Raw genomic sequence first — 17,534 nt, forward strand, 5'->3', positions numbered from 1 at the left:
ATAAATAGTCTTATGAATAATAAACATTTAACACATTATCTGAACACACAGTTTTGAGGGGTTCATGTATATTAACTTGTTTAATTCCTCACAATTGCCCTGTGTAGTAGTTACTTTTGTTATCTTTATAAATGAGGAAACTGAGGTGAAGGGTTACAAAGTAGCTTCCCTAAGGCCACAGAGGTACCAAGGTCCAAAGTTGGGATATGGTGCCAGACTTAGTGCCCTTCAACTCTAGGCTATCTGGACATGAATCTATATTTGTTTGCAGAAATTACAATCTGAAAAAAATTTGTGATTATATTGTATCATCTCCTTCCTGTCTACTAATTGAGATTTATTTTTTTTTCTATGATCTATCCCAGCTTTCATATTGAGAGTGGATTTNCATATACATATATATATATATATCTACACGCACACAATGGAACACACACACATACACACATATTCCTTATCCTTTCATAGTCAATGGACACTTAGGCTTTTTCCATAATTTGGCTATTGTTGATAGTGCTGCAATAAACACTGGGGTGCATGTGCTCCTTCAAATCAACATTTTTGTATCCTTTGGATAAATATCTAGTAGTACAATTATGCAGTTGCTTGGTCATGGGGTAGTTCTATTTTGTTTTTTGAGGAACTTCCATACTGTTTTAAAGAGGGGCTGTACAGTTTGAATTCCCGCCAACAGTGCAATAGGGTTCCCCTTTCTCCACATGGAAATTCCATACATTTTAAAATCTATCTTTTCCCAGACTATCTAGGCACACCTTGTTTTATTGAGTTTTGCTTTATTATGCTTCACCGATACTGCAGATTTTTTTTAACAAATTGAAGATTTGTGACCAACTGGCATCAAACAAGTCTATTTCCAACAATTTTTTTCTCACTTTGACTCTCTGTCACATTTAGGTAATTCTTATAAAATTTAAAACTCTTCCATTATTTTAATACTTGTTAGGGTCATCTATGATCAGTGATCATGAATCACTGAAAGCTCAGGTGATGCTTAGCATTTTTTGGCAATAAACCATTTTTTAATTAAGGTATGTACTTTTTTTAAAAAATGTAATGCTATCACACTTAATAGACTACAGTGTAGCGTTAACATAACTTTTATATATGCTGAGAAACCAGAAAGTTCCTTTCACTTGCTTTGTTGTGATATTCACTTTCTTATGGGGGTCTAGAACTGAACCCATAATATCTCTGAGGTGTGCCTCTACAAATTGCAAACTCTACCATCAAAGTTAAAGGCATCAAACTTTGAGCCATTCTGAGTGTTTCCACTTGTGTACATTTATTCTCTCTCTACTCTTTTCTCCAAGAGAAAGACATCCAGCTTTTTTTCCATTTAATGGAAAAGGAAAGTGATCTTCATGAGTGACTTCATAAAACAAGAGACAGAGTAGAGGGAGGCAGGCAAACATTCAATACAAGATTATTTTGTCATTATTTGTGGTTTGTTTTTGTTTTGTTTTGTTTTGATTTGATCTACCTCAACAATTCGCCATTGCATAGCACATATGATTTAGTTTACAGAAATTTGGTTTAGAGTCCTGCAGGAACATACCTTTGATAGCATGAGGCAAAGTTGTGGAGACACTTTCAGTACCTGAAGAAACAAATAACCAACTTACAGATCATGGATGCCTTTGCTTTTGTGTCTCCCTCCTCCATTTGGCAATTTTTCTGTTCATTAGTCCTTTCTTCCTGAGGATGAATTAGATCAGAAGGAAGATCAAGCCCAAATCAGTCAATTACATCTACTTGTCAGCAACCGAAAGAAAGGATGAAGGCCTGGTGTGCGAGGATTCAGAGACAACTTGAGGGATTATCTGTGGATTTCAATTACCCAGCACTTCCTCTTTCTATGAGCATGAAAAATTGAGAATCTAGTTTTCCTGGATTCTGGAGCTGGATCACACCTTAAGAAAATCTTGCCCAATCTTCATATTATATATGAGTAGACTCAGGACCAGAGAGAATCCTGGCTTGCTAATGGCAGATATGGTGACCCCCAGATATTCATGTTCTACTTTGTAGTTGCATGAAAAAAATTCTAATCCCATATTAGTCACAGGGCAATTTCACTTAAAATAACCTATGGGTTACTTTATTATAATATTCCCAAAATAGATAAAGTCTCAAAAGAAGGAGGGTATGATGGGAAAAACCTTAGGAACCAAAGGGCCTACCTCTAATTATGGCTTAATGCTGTGTATAGTTGTTCTGTTATATTGGGCAGATGCCCTAACTTCTCTGGGCTTTTGTTTTCTCATCTATCAAAAAGGGATAATTATCCCTGCCTTGTCTATCCTCACAGGGTTTTGGAGAGGTTCAAAGGATATAAAAATACTAATAATGGGAGTAGCTGGGGAGCTATCTATATGTTGGATAGAGTGCTACGTGCTCAACATGCACCATCTCTTAATCCTCATGACAGCTTTATGACTCAGGCAATGTTGAGGAATTGGAAACTAAAGTTCAGCAAGGTTAAATAATGTGTTCAAGGTCACATGGATAATCACATGGGAAACATTTTGTTAATTCCAAAGTAGATTATAATGTGTGTATGTGTGTGTGTTGGGGGGCTCCCTCAATTGGTGCAGAGACAGGTGATGTTCGCTCTTGTGATCCTGACATCTGCCCTGGATTCTAAATTCTAGTTCACCTGAAGTGGAGGCAGCACTTTGAGAAGCAGTTGAGGATATGTCTTCTCAAAATAAATGAGTCAGAGAAGAGTATGGAAGATCTGTGTGGGTAGGTGATCCTTTTAGACGTTAGCCTGGGAAAATAGCTAACCATGGACCAATTTAGGAAAGAAGGATGTTATCCAAAGTACCATTTATGAAATATCAATCAGAGATATGAACCTACATGTGTGTGTGTGTGCTGGGGGGAAGTATTTAAGTAAGGTAATGTATTTGAAAGCTTTGAACATCATGAGGATGCTTTGTATGATTCTTTGGTTGCTTTGAGTATATTTCAGGGTGAGTCACTAGAGAATAAAGGAAAGGGAACTGGGATGGGATTCTTCTCTTTGTTCAAATGCATATTTGTTAACAGCATTTTTCTAGATGATTCACCTGTGCTAGGTTGTCAGATTTGGAAAGACTTCAGAAAATAAAGCTCCATCATCCATCTTAATTGTGAGATAGAGTTTTACAATGGCTCTTCCCTCCTTTGCCCAGCCTTCTTCTTAAACCCCGAGCCATGAAGCATTTTCTGATAAGAACCCAGGCTTCTGTGAGGATTTAGACATTGCTCATATTGCCAACCTTATGTTCATTCACCGATGTGTTCTCCCAACAAATATTCATTGAGTACCAGTGGCATCAGCCACTGTGCTGGGCATGCAGCTACTAAGCTGATAACACAGATTCTCTGCCTTCAGGGAAGTTCCCACTAGTGTGGAGGTAGACATGTATATATACAATCAATCACTATCTAGTGTGGAAAATGCCCACCTGAAAGCTACATCTGGAATGCTGCCTGTTTTGCAAATAAATTTCACTGGAACACACCATGGCTATTTGTTTACATATTGTCTATGGCTGCTTTTAAACTATGATGTCAACGTTGAGTCGTTGTGACTGGGCATGACCTGCAGAGCCCCCTACAGAAAGTGTTTCCAGACCCCTGCTCTAGAGGACAGAATGCCTGTCACAGAATTGGGAAGAGGGGCAGTGGGGTCTGTATGTACTAGTAGCTCTTAAGCCCAGCTGCACAGTAGAATCATCTAAAAAGCTTTTCAAACATTGATTCTTGTCTCTTCAAAAAGATTTGAATTCAGTGGTATGACAAGGAATGGTATTTTTGTAAACATTCCTCTGGTGATACAATCTTAGGATGTCAGTATGCAATCAGAGTAGAGAAAAGCTCTTCTAGAGAAAGTGACATTTTGACCAATGGAGACCTAAAATATGAATAGTATGTACCAGGCCAGAGAAAAGGGGTGAGTGTTTTCTGGAGAGACAGAAGAACATGTTCAGAGTCCTTGGGCATAGAGTGTATAGCCCATCTGGGAAACCTCAATTAGATCTATAGAGGGGGAGCTGGCCCTGAGTAGGGGAGCTGGAGGAGACAGCAGGAAACAAATCATGAATGTTTTTATATATCCAGTTAAAGATGTTTGGAGTTCATCTTAAAGCAAAAAGCATGGAAAGTATATAACTAAAAAGTCAGGGAGGGAAATGTGGTTGAATTTGTATTAGAATAATGTCAGCAGCTGCAGGGGGTTGAGATGGCCTGTGTCAGGGAGGGCCACAGGTGTAGCGATGCTGTAAGGAATTGGAGGTGGGGAGGAAGTGGGAGGCCCATCTCAGATCCCATTGAGACCCTCCACCAATTGCCTGAGCCAGGATTGAGACGCAGTGTCCTGCCTGCAGGTGTGCTGTGTGCAGCAGTGATGGGAACCTGCTGTCACTCAGCAACTTCTGGCCTCAGCTCTCCTTTGCCCCTAATAGCAATCTGATCAAGTCTTATTCCCACACTCCACACTATGCTGCTTGAGGAGCAGACCATGTTCAGGCCACCTTGTACCTTCCTTTTTCTCCTTCTGTGCCCATAAGAGCCCTTTTGTACATAGGAAGTGCTGAAAAATAATCTATCACACAGCAAATCTCTCTTTTTTTGAGTAAGGAAAGTGATGGAACAAGACCACAAGGCCACCAGCCATAGAGCCAGGAGCAGCATCAGTGTGACCTGACATTTCCCAGCAAATAGTATCCTGGGAAGCTGTCTACCTTAGTTAACATGCAGGTCAGGATACCTGGCTTCTGCTGCCTACACACTGTACCACCAGAACTTACCTTGCCAGAGGTACCATGATAAAGTGCAATCAAACTGGACGGTGTCAATGCCTGTGCACTGTCAAGCAGACTGGTCCTCCGTGACGCTTGGCTTGCACTGGGAACAGTTTAGCAATAGGTCCCAGCAAATGCCTTCCATTCCTTCATTTTTTCTTCTTTATTTGCTAGTTCTTATTTTCCAATATTATTGTTTACTTTTGTGTCTCAACCCAAGATCCAAAGTGAACTCCTTGTCCTATCGAGAATTTCACACCCCTCCTTCTATTGGGGATAGATCTTACAGGGTAGTGTTTTAACAAGTAATTTTACTTACATCTTATGAGCTCTGCTCTCCTGGTACTGAAGCCTGCATGAAGGAAACAAAATAATTTATGCTATTTTTAAAGAAGATTTCCTGTCTTCTTTTTTTGTTGTTGGGGATATCTTAAGACACCATAAACTTTGGCTAGCTGGGTTGGGCCAAAGCATTCTCTCCTCCTGCTGGTACACACAGCCACTGCTTAATTTAGAGTGATTCCTAAGGCAGGGGGCATCATAATGCAGAATTCATGCTGTTAGGAACCATCACTCTGCTTGGAGACATATGTAGAAGAAGGCTGAACAGGTCACAGTAGCTTACGGTGCTGGAAGATAAAAGGGCTGGTTTTGCTGATAGGGACCCTAGAGAAGTCTCACCACCTGCACACACACCTGGAAGCTTTTAGTGCTCCCCCTTCCTTCCTCCCTCCCCCGCCCCTCCCTTTTCCCCTTTCTTTCCCCCTTTGATTTCCTCAGTAAAACTCACATGAATCAGGGACAGGAGAAGGAGATGGTGGATGAGAGAATGTATCAATCAGACCTCAATGTAGTTATCATTTCATATACCCATACATAAGGCTTGAAGTGAACGCATCCTATTCTTCTCCCTTCTTTCAGCATGGAAAATCCTAAAAACAAAATGCCTATGTGAAAGTGAGATGCTTTGTGGTTTAGGGTAAAGAACCAAGACCCTGAATCTACAGACAGACCTCGGTATAAAGACAGATTCCAACCCCTCTGTAGATCTGGATGTTGGATTAAGCTTTCTGCAGCCTTTAAGTAGTAATCTCTAACTTTGGGGATCCTTAAAAGATTAAATAGCATCAGAAAGATTTAATGCCAAGTGCCATTATTGGTACAAATGGAGGCTCACAAATCCTGCTGGCTTCTGGTTTTCATTTATAGTTGTGTGGTTTCAGGAAAGTCACTTGAGTACGTAGAGCCTCACTTTTAAAGGGGGGGTTAATGATGTGCACCTGACAAGACCTTAAAAACATTAAGTAAGGTATCATATTAACTCCTCTGTAATTTGTAATGTGCGGTATAAATGTGAGGCATATAATTATTAAGCACTGTGTTAGTATATATATAATTTACGTCAGCAGGCGGCAAACAAACACCCTCTGGGCAGAGAAGAATATGGCAGTCACTGTACTAGGAACTTTTAAAATACACACTCTCTAATTATTACAACCACTCTCTGCAGAACGTAGGATCATTTTTATTGGATGGATAGCAAAACTGGGTCATCAGCAAACGACTGCTAGCATTTATTCCGTACATATTCTGTCCTTGCCCCTGTTCTATGGGCTTTAGATACATTACTTCATTAATAGTAATGGTCTCATCAACTGCATAGTGTAAGAACAGTCATCCTCATTTTACAGATGAGAAAACGGGTACAGAGAAACAAAGTCACTTGTGAAATGTAGCTGGTATGTGATAAAATAAGATTTGAAGGCGAGCAGTCTGACTCTATAGCCTGAAGTCTTACCTATAATATTATATTGCAAGGTAACAACTTCGTTACAGGAGTTTATTTCCCTAGCTTATAATTGCTGTACTCACTTGAAATTAACTCATGAGACTATTTCAGGAGACACAATGACATTTACATTTATTGCGTTGTTTCGAGAGACAAGGAATATATTATTTACTTGAATAAATTCTTTTGAAATAAAGAGTACCATTAGCCCAGAGATCACTTACTTAACCACCTTTAATAAATATTATTCTTAAATTGGGTCTGTAACCTGGGTTTGTATGCTTATGCATCTATTTATTAATATATATGTACTCCCATAAAGCTGGGCTGTTGCTTGATGAATCCTCTGTGCAGGAGGCAACAGTTAGAAGACATATCAGTCTGCTATCTAGAAATAATTTTAAAATGATGTGAAATCATTATTGCCATAGGCTTGCATTCACAATCTCCAAAAGTCTCTAAAACTCTGAGAACCCAGATGACTAGAGCTTTCCTCTCCCCTCTTTATATTTTCTAAGACATTTTCTGCCTCTTCAGTGAGTATCCCCCAGATTTTAATAGAACAAATTACTATCAGATCCTTGTTTTTCTAGCCAGCATCCGATCGACAGGGCAACTGTTAAAGAATCAATATGGTAGAAACAAAGCATGAGCAAGAATAGTAAAAAGTTGTGAACACATAAGGAAATACTTAGCCCTGTGGTGTGTGTTTGTGTGGATGTGTGAACACAGACTATATATGTGTGCAACTTATATGCATATATATGAACACTCATTTACATACATGATGTAGAGTTACTGTCACTTGTAAGAGAGAAAAAGGCAATTAATACTTCTTTTCTAAAATACATCTAGGATATAGGATTTGTCACAAATATTAGCTTTTTAGTAAGTTTTTACACGATATTTTATACTATACAACCACAATGACCTGCCCGTTTGTTGAAATAACAATCAGTTTTACCAATTTTCTCCATCACATCTGGGTTGGAAGGCTCGAGGATCATTTCTGCGCATTCACTGACAGGCAGAGCTAACAGAAGGAAATAAGCCTTTCCCCCCGTTTGATGGCAGCCTCTGTCCTTCACCAGCAGTAAACCGGGAGGCCAGGGATGTCTGATTGAGAAATTGTGTGTCAGCAAAGGATTATATAAAGTCAGGGGGACATATTTCATTGCGCTTTTCACTTTTAGCTACCTCTCTCCCTTTTCCTAGAGCAGATTTTCCTCTGGCTTTGAAAGATGCTAATGGAGCGTTATTAGTCCAGGAAGAAAATTGCCCTGGAGAATCATAATGACTTTCACTGCTGTGGCGACATCAAACCAGACCATTTAAGAATAATGGGGTTTTAGTTCCTGTAGAGGGAGTTGGGTTGGGGAGATAAATAGCAAGTGAAAGTCCCATGACATATGAGACAGAAAAGGAGGACAGCTTTGGAGCGTCTTTGGTTGCTGAACTTAGGTGTGTGGTAGCCCCAAAGCTCTCCAGACATCTGAGATTTGAAGAAGGATATTAAATATTCAAGGCTGACTTTAGCTCTTTCCTACTCTTTTCCCGGCTTTAGGAGGTAAAAGACTCCATAGAGAAAACACAACACAACAAAACCAAAAACCTCCGCATCCTCTATAAATTTAAACACTTAAATCTCATATTTATAACCAGTTTTTCTAGAAATCTTTAAGAACCAATAGTTACATAGCTGGCTGGGCTTTGTAATTTGATAAAACACAAACAAAAATAGGAAGGTTAGAGATGGGTTGATTGGTGTCCAAAATGTGATTATTTTTATACCATTGGGAGACCCATTCTTGGAATTCTTAGCACTTTCTTTTTTTATATTTATTTTTAATTTTTAGTTTTGGAATTCTTAGGACTCTCTTAATCTGACCTACCAATCCACTAGAGAACCGACGTGTGCAGCTTTCAGGGCATAATAATGAAATGGGCACTGACACACATTTAAGGGTGTTTTGCTCACATGAATTCTAAGATGAAATTGATGCTGAGCCAATGTCTTAGCTCAGAGCAGGAGCAAGATAAAGATCTTCAGATCAACTGTTCAGGCCCTAGAGAAAAAGAGAGAGCCGTAGTGAGAGAGCCAGAGAGCCAGAGCCAGAGACATAGACAGAGATAAGAGAAACAAATGATAGTGACACAGTCACTGGGGTGACACAGACCCGGGTTTCTAAGACACTATCTCTTGTCCACATTTGACTGTGGATGAAAGGCTATTATCCACGTTGTGAGCTTTAGAGTTCCACAGACCAGCAAACTTGGAGTTTTTGGCTGGTGATGTATAAGCTGTAGGATTTTGGTCAAGTTACAGGACATTTCTGTGGTACCATTTTTTTAAAAAATTTTTTCAATGTTTTTATTTATTTCTAGGAGAGAGAGAGAGACAGCATGAGCAGGGGAGGGTCAGAGAGAGAGGGAATCACAGACTCTGAAACAGGCTCCAGGCTCTGAGCTGGCAGTCAGCACAGAGCCCGACGCGGGGCTCGAACCCATGAACCGCGAGATCATGACCCAAGCAAAAGTCGGACGCTTAACCGACTAAGCCACCCAGGCAACCCTGTGGTACCATTTTTTAATCTGTCAATCTCAGAAAATTCGTGAGTGAATTCAAAAGGATAATGTTTAATGCAGCACTTGGCACATAATCACAAGTAGTGATATCTGGCATAGGGACTCACTTTTTTATTGAAAAAAAAAAAGAAATTAAACCTTTTGATCTCCTTCCACACCTCCCATCCCCCGACAAGTGAAAGTTCATGAGGTCAAAATTCAATCTTAAGTCTGTTTGAATCAAAAGTTCAAGTTCTCACCACCTGTAGATGCTGTTTGGGTTCAGACCCACAATTTTCACTGTCTGACCTTTACAAGTATCTCAATTTTGTTGACTCAATTTATCTATAAATAAGAATAGTAAGAGGAAAATGTCTATCTTCATTGGGGAGTGCTTAATAAATCTGTCAGATTTTATTTTCTAACATCCTTCTGTTTTGCTAAGCTTCCATGTTGACCATCTCCCCTTTGGCAATACAGTTCACCTTAATGACCACAACAACAAAAAAATATATATAACATATAGAAAAGAAGAAGAAAATGCAGCAGACCTCTACATTATCAACATGCATATTTCACATATTAATTGACTCAACAAATATTAACATGCTTGAGCTGGGGTCCTGGGACATGGCTGCAACCAGACCAACCAATATCTCTGCTCTTGTAGAGTTTGTATTTGACTGACAAATCATGTGGTTGTATCTGTGTCAGGGAGTTTTAAAGAACTGATCAGTTACAGATATAGCTAGAGTCACCTACCCATCCCACATTCTCCCCCTGAGCCTCCTGAGGGAGATGAGCATCCCCAACCGACTGATTTTGAGTGAGAGTGTGGGTCAAGCCTCATCCTCTTTCACTAGACTTGGTAGGCATTCTTCCATTTATGATGACTTTCAGAGACATGTAACAACCAGGGGCGTTTCATATGAAGCTCTAGGAGTCCAGGAAGTGCAGAGTGGCCATCCTGAGGTGCCCCTCTGGATTAGTCCACCGGAAGTTGTAAAGATCAAAAGAGAAAACATGAAAAATTAACCTACTGTAAAATATCCCACAAATACTTTATATTGTTATTGCATTGGCCATCTGGTAGGTACAACCCCATGTTATCTGCACCGTATCAGTCTCCAGAGCCTCACTACTTTCTATACCACAGGGGCCATCTTGCCCAACCCTGGAAAGGCTCATGGAGACTTGTCCCACTGGTGCCCATGGCCAGAAGTCTTTGACTCCTCATATTGTATCTGGCCTCAAGTGGAGCATGTATCTCAGGGCAAGGTAGAGCATCTGACTTTCCAGAAGGTGCACAAAGGTGTCAGATGATGCAAGTCAGAGGTGTTAATGTGAGTCAGGGCTGGATTCTCTGAGAGGCAGATTTTATCACATGCGGCAGGAAACAGAAGGGTATCGGCAGGTCGATTCCTGTGTGATCCCTGTAGCTGGCATGTCAGTGCAGGGGCTCCTGCCTGCCTGTGTGAAAGTGCCCCTTCTTGCTGAGCACTGGCTGTGTGTCCTGGAGGGGGGCCAGCTGGCACTTGCTCCCCCTTTCACTCTGCCCCTCTTTCCTTTTCCTCTCATTCTGGGCACCCTGCCCTTACAGCTCCTAGGGAAATGTCAGCGAGCTAGGCTCACCTCAGGCTGAACCTCGGAAGTCTGGGCTAGTCATGCTTCTTCCTCTACCTCCTCTTTTTCATCTCCTTGATCCCAAATGTCCCCACAGTGGAAAAGAGTCAAGAAATGTCACCAAGCTGCCATAACAAGAGATTCAAATATTCTAAAATGCCCTCTCGTGCTTGGTGGTCTCAGCATGCCTGGTGGTCTCCATGGGCTGGTGTGTTCAAAAGTGCAATCAGTACACCTCCATCTGAAAGATAAGTAAACTGAGGCAGATAAGCGAAGGGAGAAGGAAGGATGACAGAGAGGAACTAAAACACCCTCACCTTTTTTTGCTCAGATTTTATTCAGAGGAAAGACAGTGTGACATGGGTTTAATAGATTGAAGGGCTGAAAGCCTTTTGGTTTGGGTCTGTAATAACATTTATCTTCCTCATTAATACACTGATGGATGTTTATAACTGTCCTTAGTGAACACCACTAAGGATTGTCCCTTTCACATTATCCCTGGTTTACAACTGCGATTGCCCTAATTCTGTCCATCAACATTTTTCTCCTGCAGCAATGTCCGTGTTGGCTTCCTCACTTCTCATCCTCATCCCTCAGTCTCGCTCCAGAGTGTGCAGCCAGAGTGTGTCAGTCCGCTCAGGCGGCCATACCAAAACACCATGGGCTGGGCTCAGACAACAGGTATACATTTCTCACATCTCTGGAGGTTGGAAGTCCAACATCAATGTGATGACTGTTTGGGTTCCTGGTGACAGCTCTCTTCCCAGCTTGTGGACAGCCGCCTTCTTGCTGTGTGCTCACATGGCCTTTCTTTGTGCACATTCAGAGGGAGAGGGAGTTTGTTAGTTTCTCTTGTTATAAGGACAGAAATCCTATTGATTCTTGCCCCACTGTTATGACATAATTTAATCTTTTTTTTTTTACAAAATGTTGATTTATTTTGAGAGAGAGAGAGTGAGGGAGACACAGAATCTGAAGCAGGGCTAAGGCCCTGAGTTGTCAGCACAGACCCAGATGTGTGTCTTAAACTCACAAACTGCAAGATGAAGACCCAAGCTGAAGTCGGATGCTTAATGAACTGAGCGACCCAGATGCTCCATTACCTAATTTAATCTTAAAGACTACTTTAGTTGCTTATCCCCAAAAGTCACATTGGGAGTTAAGGCTTCAACACATGAATTTCAGGGGGACACAGACACTCAGTCTATAACATTCTACCCTTTGCTCCTCAAAATTCATGCCCTTCTTATGTGCAAAATGCATGCATTCCATCTCAGCAGCCCTCAAGGTGTTAACTCATTTCCTTACCAGCTCTAAAGTCTAAAGGCCAAAGTTACATCTAAGGATCATTTAAATCAGATGTGGGTGAAATGCAGGATACAATTCATCCTGGGACAAAATTCCTTACCACCTGCGAACCTGTGAAATCAGACAAGTTACGTCCTTCCAAATTACAATGGTGACACAGGCATAGCATAGACATGATTTTTCCACAATGGAGAAATCAGAAGGAAAAAGGGGGTGATGGGTCCCAAGCAAGCAGACATCTAGCTATGCAAAGTCCATTAGATCTTAAGGCAGGAGAATAACCCTCTTTGTTTCAATGCTCTGCCATCCAGGCTCACTGGGGTGGCAGTGTCACCTCCCTTCCATAGCTCAGTGGGGTGGCTCCTACCACTATTGGCTTGGCAAGACAGTCCAGCCCATGTGGCGCTGGGCTTTGGCCTTGCCTTTTAGGCACTGGGTGGTGGCATTCTAGCCCCTGAAACTGAAGAGGAACTACACTTGTAAACCAAGAAGAAATCAGCCCTACTCACTAGGCCTTTGGTGGGGTGGTGGCCTTATAGGTCTTTGGATCACCCTCAGGGTCCTTCTTTCCTTTTCTGGAAGGATTATTCTCAGCTGAATAGCTATGTTGTCTGGTCCTGCAGAATCCCTGAAGTCAGACAGCTTTCTTTCATTTCATCCCCATATGTTGTGTTCCCTTTAGTTCCTGCTGGCAGTGTATCTGCTACTATAATCCTCTGTATCCTGTCTGTTCCTGTTTTGTGCTGAGATGGTTCATTAGTTGATTAAATGTGTGTTCCATATCCACATTAATCTCCCTATAAAACCGTTGTGCAGCCACACCCTTAATGTTCTCTTCAGAATAAGCTTTTCACTTTCTTTTTCTCTCTGTCTCTCTCCCTCTTTCTCACTCTCTCTTTCTCTCTCTCTTCTTTCTTTCTTTCCTTTTTTCTTTCCTCCTTCCTTTTCTTTCTTTCCTCCTTCCTTCCTTCTTTTCTTTCTTTCCTCCTTCCTTCCTTCCTTCCTTCCTTCCTTCCCTCCTTCCTTTCCTTTCTTTTTTGCACTAAGATAGGCTGAGAGTTTCCCAAATCTTTAAGTTCTAGTTCATTTTGCTTACCAGTTTTTAAAATTTATTTCTCTCATCTCACATTATGATAGGAAAATATAGGATTCAGTAGGGAGATAGGAAAAGACGGGACCTGAGGTCCGTGGGTGGGGGAAAACACATATTTTGGAACAATGCTAGTGTCTGAGTGTCTAACCACAGAAAGCCCCCTCAAGTGTAAGATTCTTCTTAAGAATGTAACAAACACCACCTACTCCCCCTCAGGTTTCCCTCAAGAATTTGATTAAAGACCTAACTAAAAATAAGTAAAATATAAGACTCACAAGAAACAATACAGCCATAGACCACCTCTCATACAATGGAAACAAGCCAATCAGGACAGGACAACCCAGCACAAAGAGCTATCAAGCCAATGAGGGTAGGACCTGAGAAGGAACAAGGGGAACGTTAAGGGAGGGCTGACCAAAACCTTATAAAACAAGGACCCTTTCCCATTGTCAGCAGGCATTCACTCTTGAACACCTCCTCTCTGTGAAGAGAGCTTTCATACTATTCTTCCTTTCTCATCTTATACTCTAATAAAGTTTCACCTGTTGCTCGTTTCGTATCCACCTCTTTATTCTTTAAAGTGGAGAGACAATGAACCCTGGTTATTGAGGTAAGAAATCCTGCAACATTTTACTATAATAACCAAAAGGAACCTCACCAATCCTTCAACACTTTGCTTACAAGTGTCCTTTGCTAAATTCCCAATTGCATGGCTGACAGGTTCTACCTTCCACAAAATGCTAGAGCACAATTCAGCCAAGGTTTTGCCACGTTGTAATAGGGATGGGCTTTTTTTTCATTTTCCAATAAGCTGTTCCATCTGAGACCTTACTAGAAGGGCTTTTAACGTTCATATTTCTACCAACAGTCTCTTAGCAGAAATCTAGGCTCTTTCTAGCATGCACTTCAGAACTCCTTCAGCCTCTGTTCATCACCCAGATCCAAAGCCACTTCCACATTTGTCACAGCAGCACTCCACTTCACTGTACCAAAATCTGTGTAAACTGGGGTTTGCTGGAGAAAAAAAACAGAATCAGTAGGAGACATACATACACATATGCACACAAACATACACACATATATAGTGATCCTTGAACAATGAGGGAGTTAGAGGTATAAACCCTACACATAGTCAAAATTCATGCACAACTTTTGACTCTTCAGAATTTAGCTATTGATAGCCTACTGTTGACCAGAACTCTTACTGATAGCATACATAGTCTATTAATACATATTTTGTAGGCTAAATGTATTACATAAAATATTCTTACAATAAAGTAAGCTAGATAAAAAATGGTATTAGAAATCATCAGGAAAAGAAAATTCATTTACAGTACCGTGCTGTCCTTATTTTAAAAATCTGTATGCAAGTGGACCCATGTAGCTCAAAACTGTGTTGTTCAAGGGTCAACTGATAAGTGTCATTTTTCTATAAAGAAAGAACTGGAGAATTGTCTCATGCAATATTATATAATATATTATGTTATTATAATATATTAGACTTATTATTTCATAATATATTAACATTATAAATATACAGTGTGTATAAATATAAATTACATAAGTATAAATTTGAAATACCATTATAATAATATATTACATACAGTATAATAAATAATTAGAGAACTGACTCATGTCATTATGGAAGCGGACAATTGACAATCTGATGACTTGCAATTGGTAATCTGGAGAAATGATAGTGTAGTTCCAGGCTGAGGGCTGGCAGTCTTGAGACTGAGAAAGGGCCAGTGTTTCAGTTCAAGGGCAAAGCAATAGAAGGCACAAACAAAAACAAAGACAAAACAATGTCCCAGCTGAAAGCATTAATTAACCATTAACTGAGTGACTTCTCAAACACAAATCCATGGTGTTATAGACTAAATTGTGTCCCTCACAAAAGACATGCTGGGGGTAGCTGGGTGGCTCAGTTGATTAAGCATCTGACTCATGGTTTCAGCTCAGGTCATGATCTCACAGTTTCATGAGTTCAAGCCCTGCATCAGGATTTGCATTGGCAGCCAGGAGTCTGCTTCAGATTCTCTCTCTCCCTCTCTCTCTGCCCCTCCCCTACTTATACTGTCTCTGTCTCTCTCAAAATAAATAAATAAACTTAAAAAAATGCATGCTGAAGTCTAGCCCCCAATACTTCAGAATGTGACTTTGTTTGGACTAGAGTAACTTCAGATGAAAATAACCAACAGGAAGTCATACTGTGGACAGTGGGCCCCAAACGAAGTGTGGTTTATTTCCTTATTAAAAACATAATAATACAATGCTATGCAAAGAGACAAAGGCACCAGAAAAGGCCATTTGAAGTTGGAAGATTGAAGGGTTCTAGATTGCATCTAGAAACCAAAGAACACCAGTGATTGTCAGTGCACCACCAGGAGCTAGGAAGAGGCAAAGAAGGATTCCTCTCCACTTTCAGAGGGAGCAGAGCCCTACTGACCCCTTCATGTCAGACTTCCAGCCTCTGAAACTGTGCAACAACACATTTCTGTTGTTTTAAGACACCCACCTGGTTTGTGGCACTTTGGTACAATAGCTCTGGGAAACTATTATACTCGCTTATAAACATTGAATGACCTTCCATGTTGAACAGTCAGGTCCACCCAATAGAACCTTCAAGGTCTCCTCACCATTGAGCGCTATCTTCCATGGGCAGTTTTCTCTCCTTACAACCAGTCAGCAGAGGCCACCTCATTGTTGCTGAAGTCGGCCCTGAATTGTCCCTGCTTCAGTCTTGATACCACCCTTCAGCTGGTGGGCAGTCTATTTTACCCCTCCTCCCACTGTCTTGACAGCTCACCATTCAGAATCTTATTCATTCTCCACAGCTGAGATTAAATAATCTCACCTCTAGGAAAAGTTCCCTGCTGCCTCTAATTTAGTAAGAATTAAATGCTCCATCCATTGGTAGTGCTATAGAAAATTTCCATTGCCTTTAATTAGTACTCATCTCTTCCTACTTTATTTGATTCTAGTATGTAGTTACTAGGGCGTCTAGCACAGAATCTAGTGCATAGTAAGTGCCCATGCATTTATTCAACAGATAATACCGAACACAATGTTCCAGGCATTGTTCCAAGACAGCAAAGTCTATGTTCTCATGGAACTTACTAGTGGAGGGTGGGGTTCAGGCAGTAAATAAGCAGATACATGAATACATTAAGTTTTGACATTGACAAGAATTACAAAAATATGAAAGAGACGTTTGTGACAGAAAGTGGATGATGTGTGGCTTGGGGACAGCGCTAGATCAGAAGTTCAAGGACTTCCACACTCAGGATGTGTTTCCAGGGGGAGACCCATGACAAGGAGAACCAGCATTTGGAACCAGAAGTGCATGGTGGGGACTGGGAGAGGAGCCCAGGAGGCCCGGGTGGTGGGGCTCAGAGGCAGAAGAGAACAGTGATGCAGAACTAACTTTTAGTGGGTGATGGTTGCTCAGAGATCTTAGAGGGTTTCTTTGCCAAGTGGAACAGCATAGAGAAAACTGAACTCAGGTCTGGAGAAAATATACAACTGGGAGGTATCAGAAATTGCTTGCCAGTGTTTTATCTGTGTTTCTCTCAAAAGCCACTGCAAAGGGGGCATCTTGGTGGCTCAGGTGGTTAAGCCTCTGACTCTTGATTTTGGCTCAGGTCATGATCTCATGGTTTGTGAGTTCGAGCCCCACGTCGGGCTCTGTGATGACCTCGTGGAGCCTACTTGGAATTCTCTGTCTCCGACTCTCTCTGCCTGTCCCTCTCAAGGGGAAAAAAAAGTCACTGCAACGTGTTTGCAGTATGACTAATTTCCTCTCCATTAGACCCTGTCATTCAGATTCAACCAGTATTGACTGAGCTTCTATTATTGGCCTCACATGGTCTTGTTTAGCCCTCTGGCTGCTGTGTGTTTTCTCCTGCTGTTTTGGTCTGGTAGGTTTGTTACCCTGTAGCAACCCAAACACTCTGTGCCTTCATTTAACAAAGTTTTGGGTTTTTTTTTTTTGGTTTTGTTTATTTTGTTTCATTTTGTTTTTTTCCCCTGCTCATGGTTTTTGGCATCAGAGTGGGAAGGGCTCTGTTCTACGCATGCACCAGGCAGGGGAGTCTCCTGTCTTAGTGCATACCCGTCTGCCACCTCAGTCCCCACAGGAGGGAAGGAGAAGCACTGGGGAATTGCACTTGCTTGTCACAGTGTCACTGTGGAAACAGTCACATAGGCGAGGCCTTCCCTAAAGGCAAGGGAGCCAAGAGATGTCAGGGAGCAAATGCATTGTGGGGGAGTATTGCCATTTCTGCCCCATGCACTCACTTTCCAAACAAGTCGATGAGAGTCCCTGGAGGTTAAATGTCTTGTT

The sequence above is a fragment of the Crocuta crocuta genome, unplaced genomic scaffold (assembly GCF_008692635.1).
Source record: "Crocuta crocuta isolate KB4526 unplaced genomic scaffold, BGI_CrCroc_1.0 scaffold179, whole genome shotgun sequence".
NCBI classification, from domain to species: domain Eukaryota; kingdom Metazoa; phylum Chordata; class Mammalia; order Carnivora; family Hyaenidae; genus Crocuta; species Crocuta crocuta.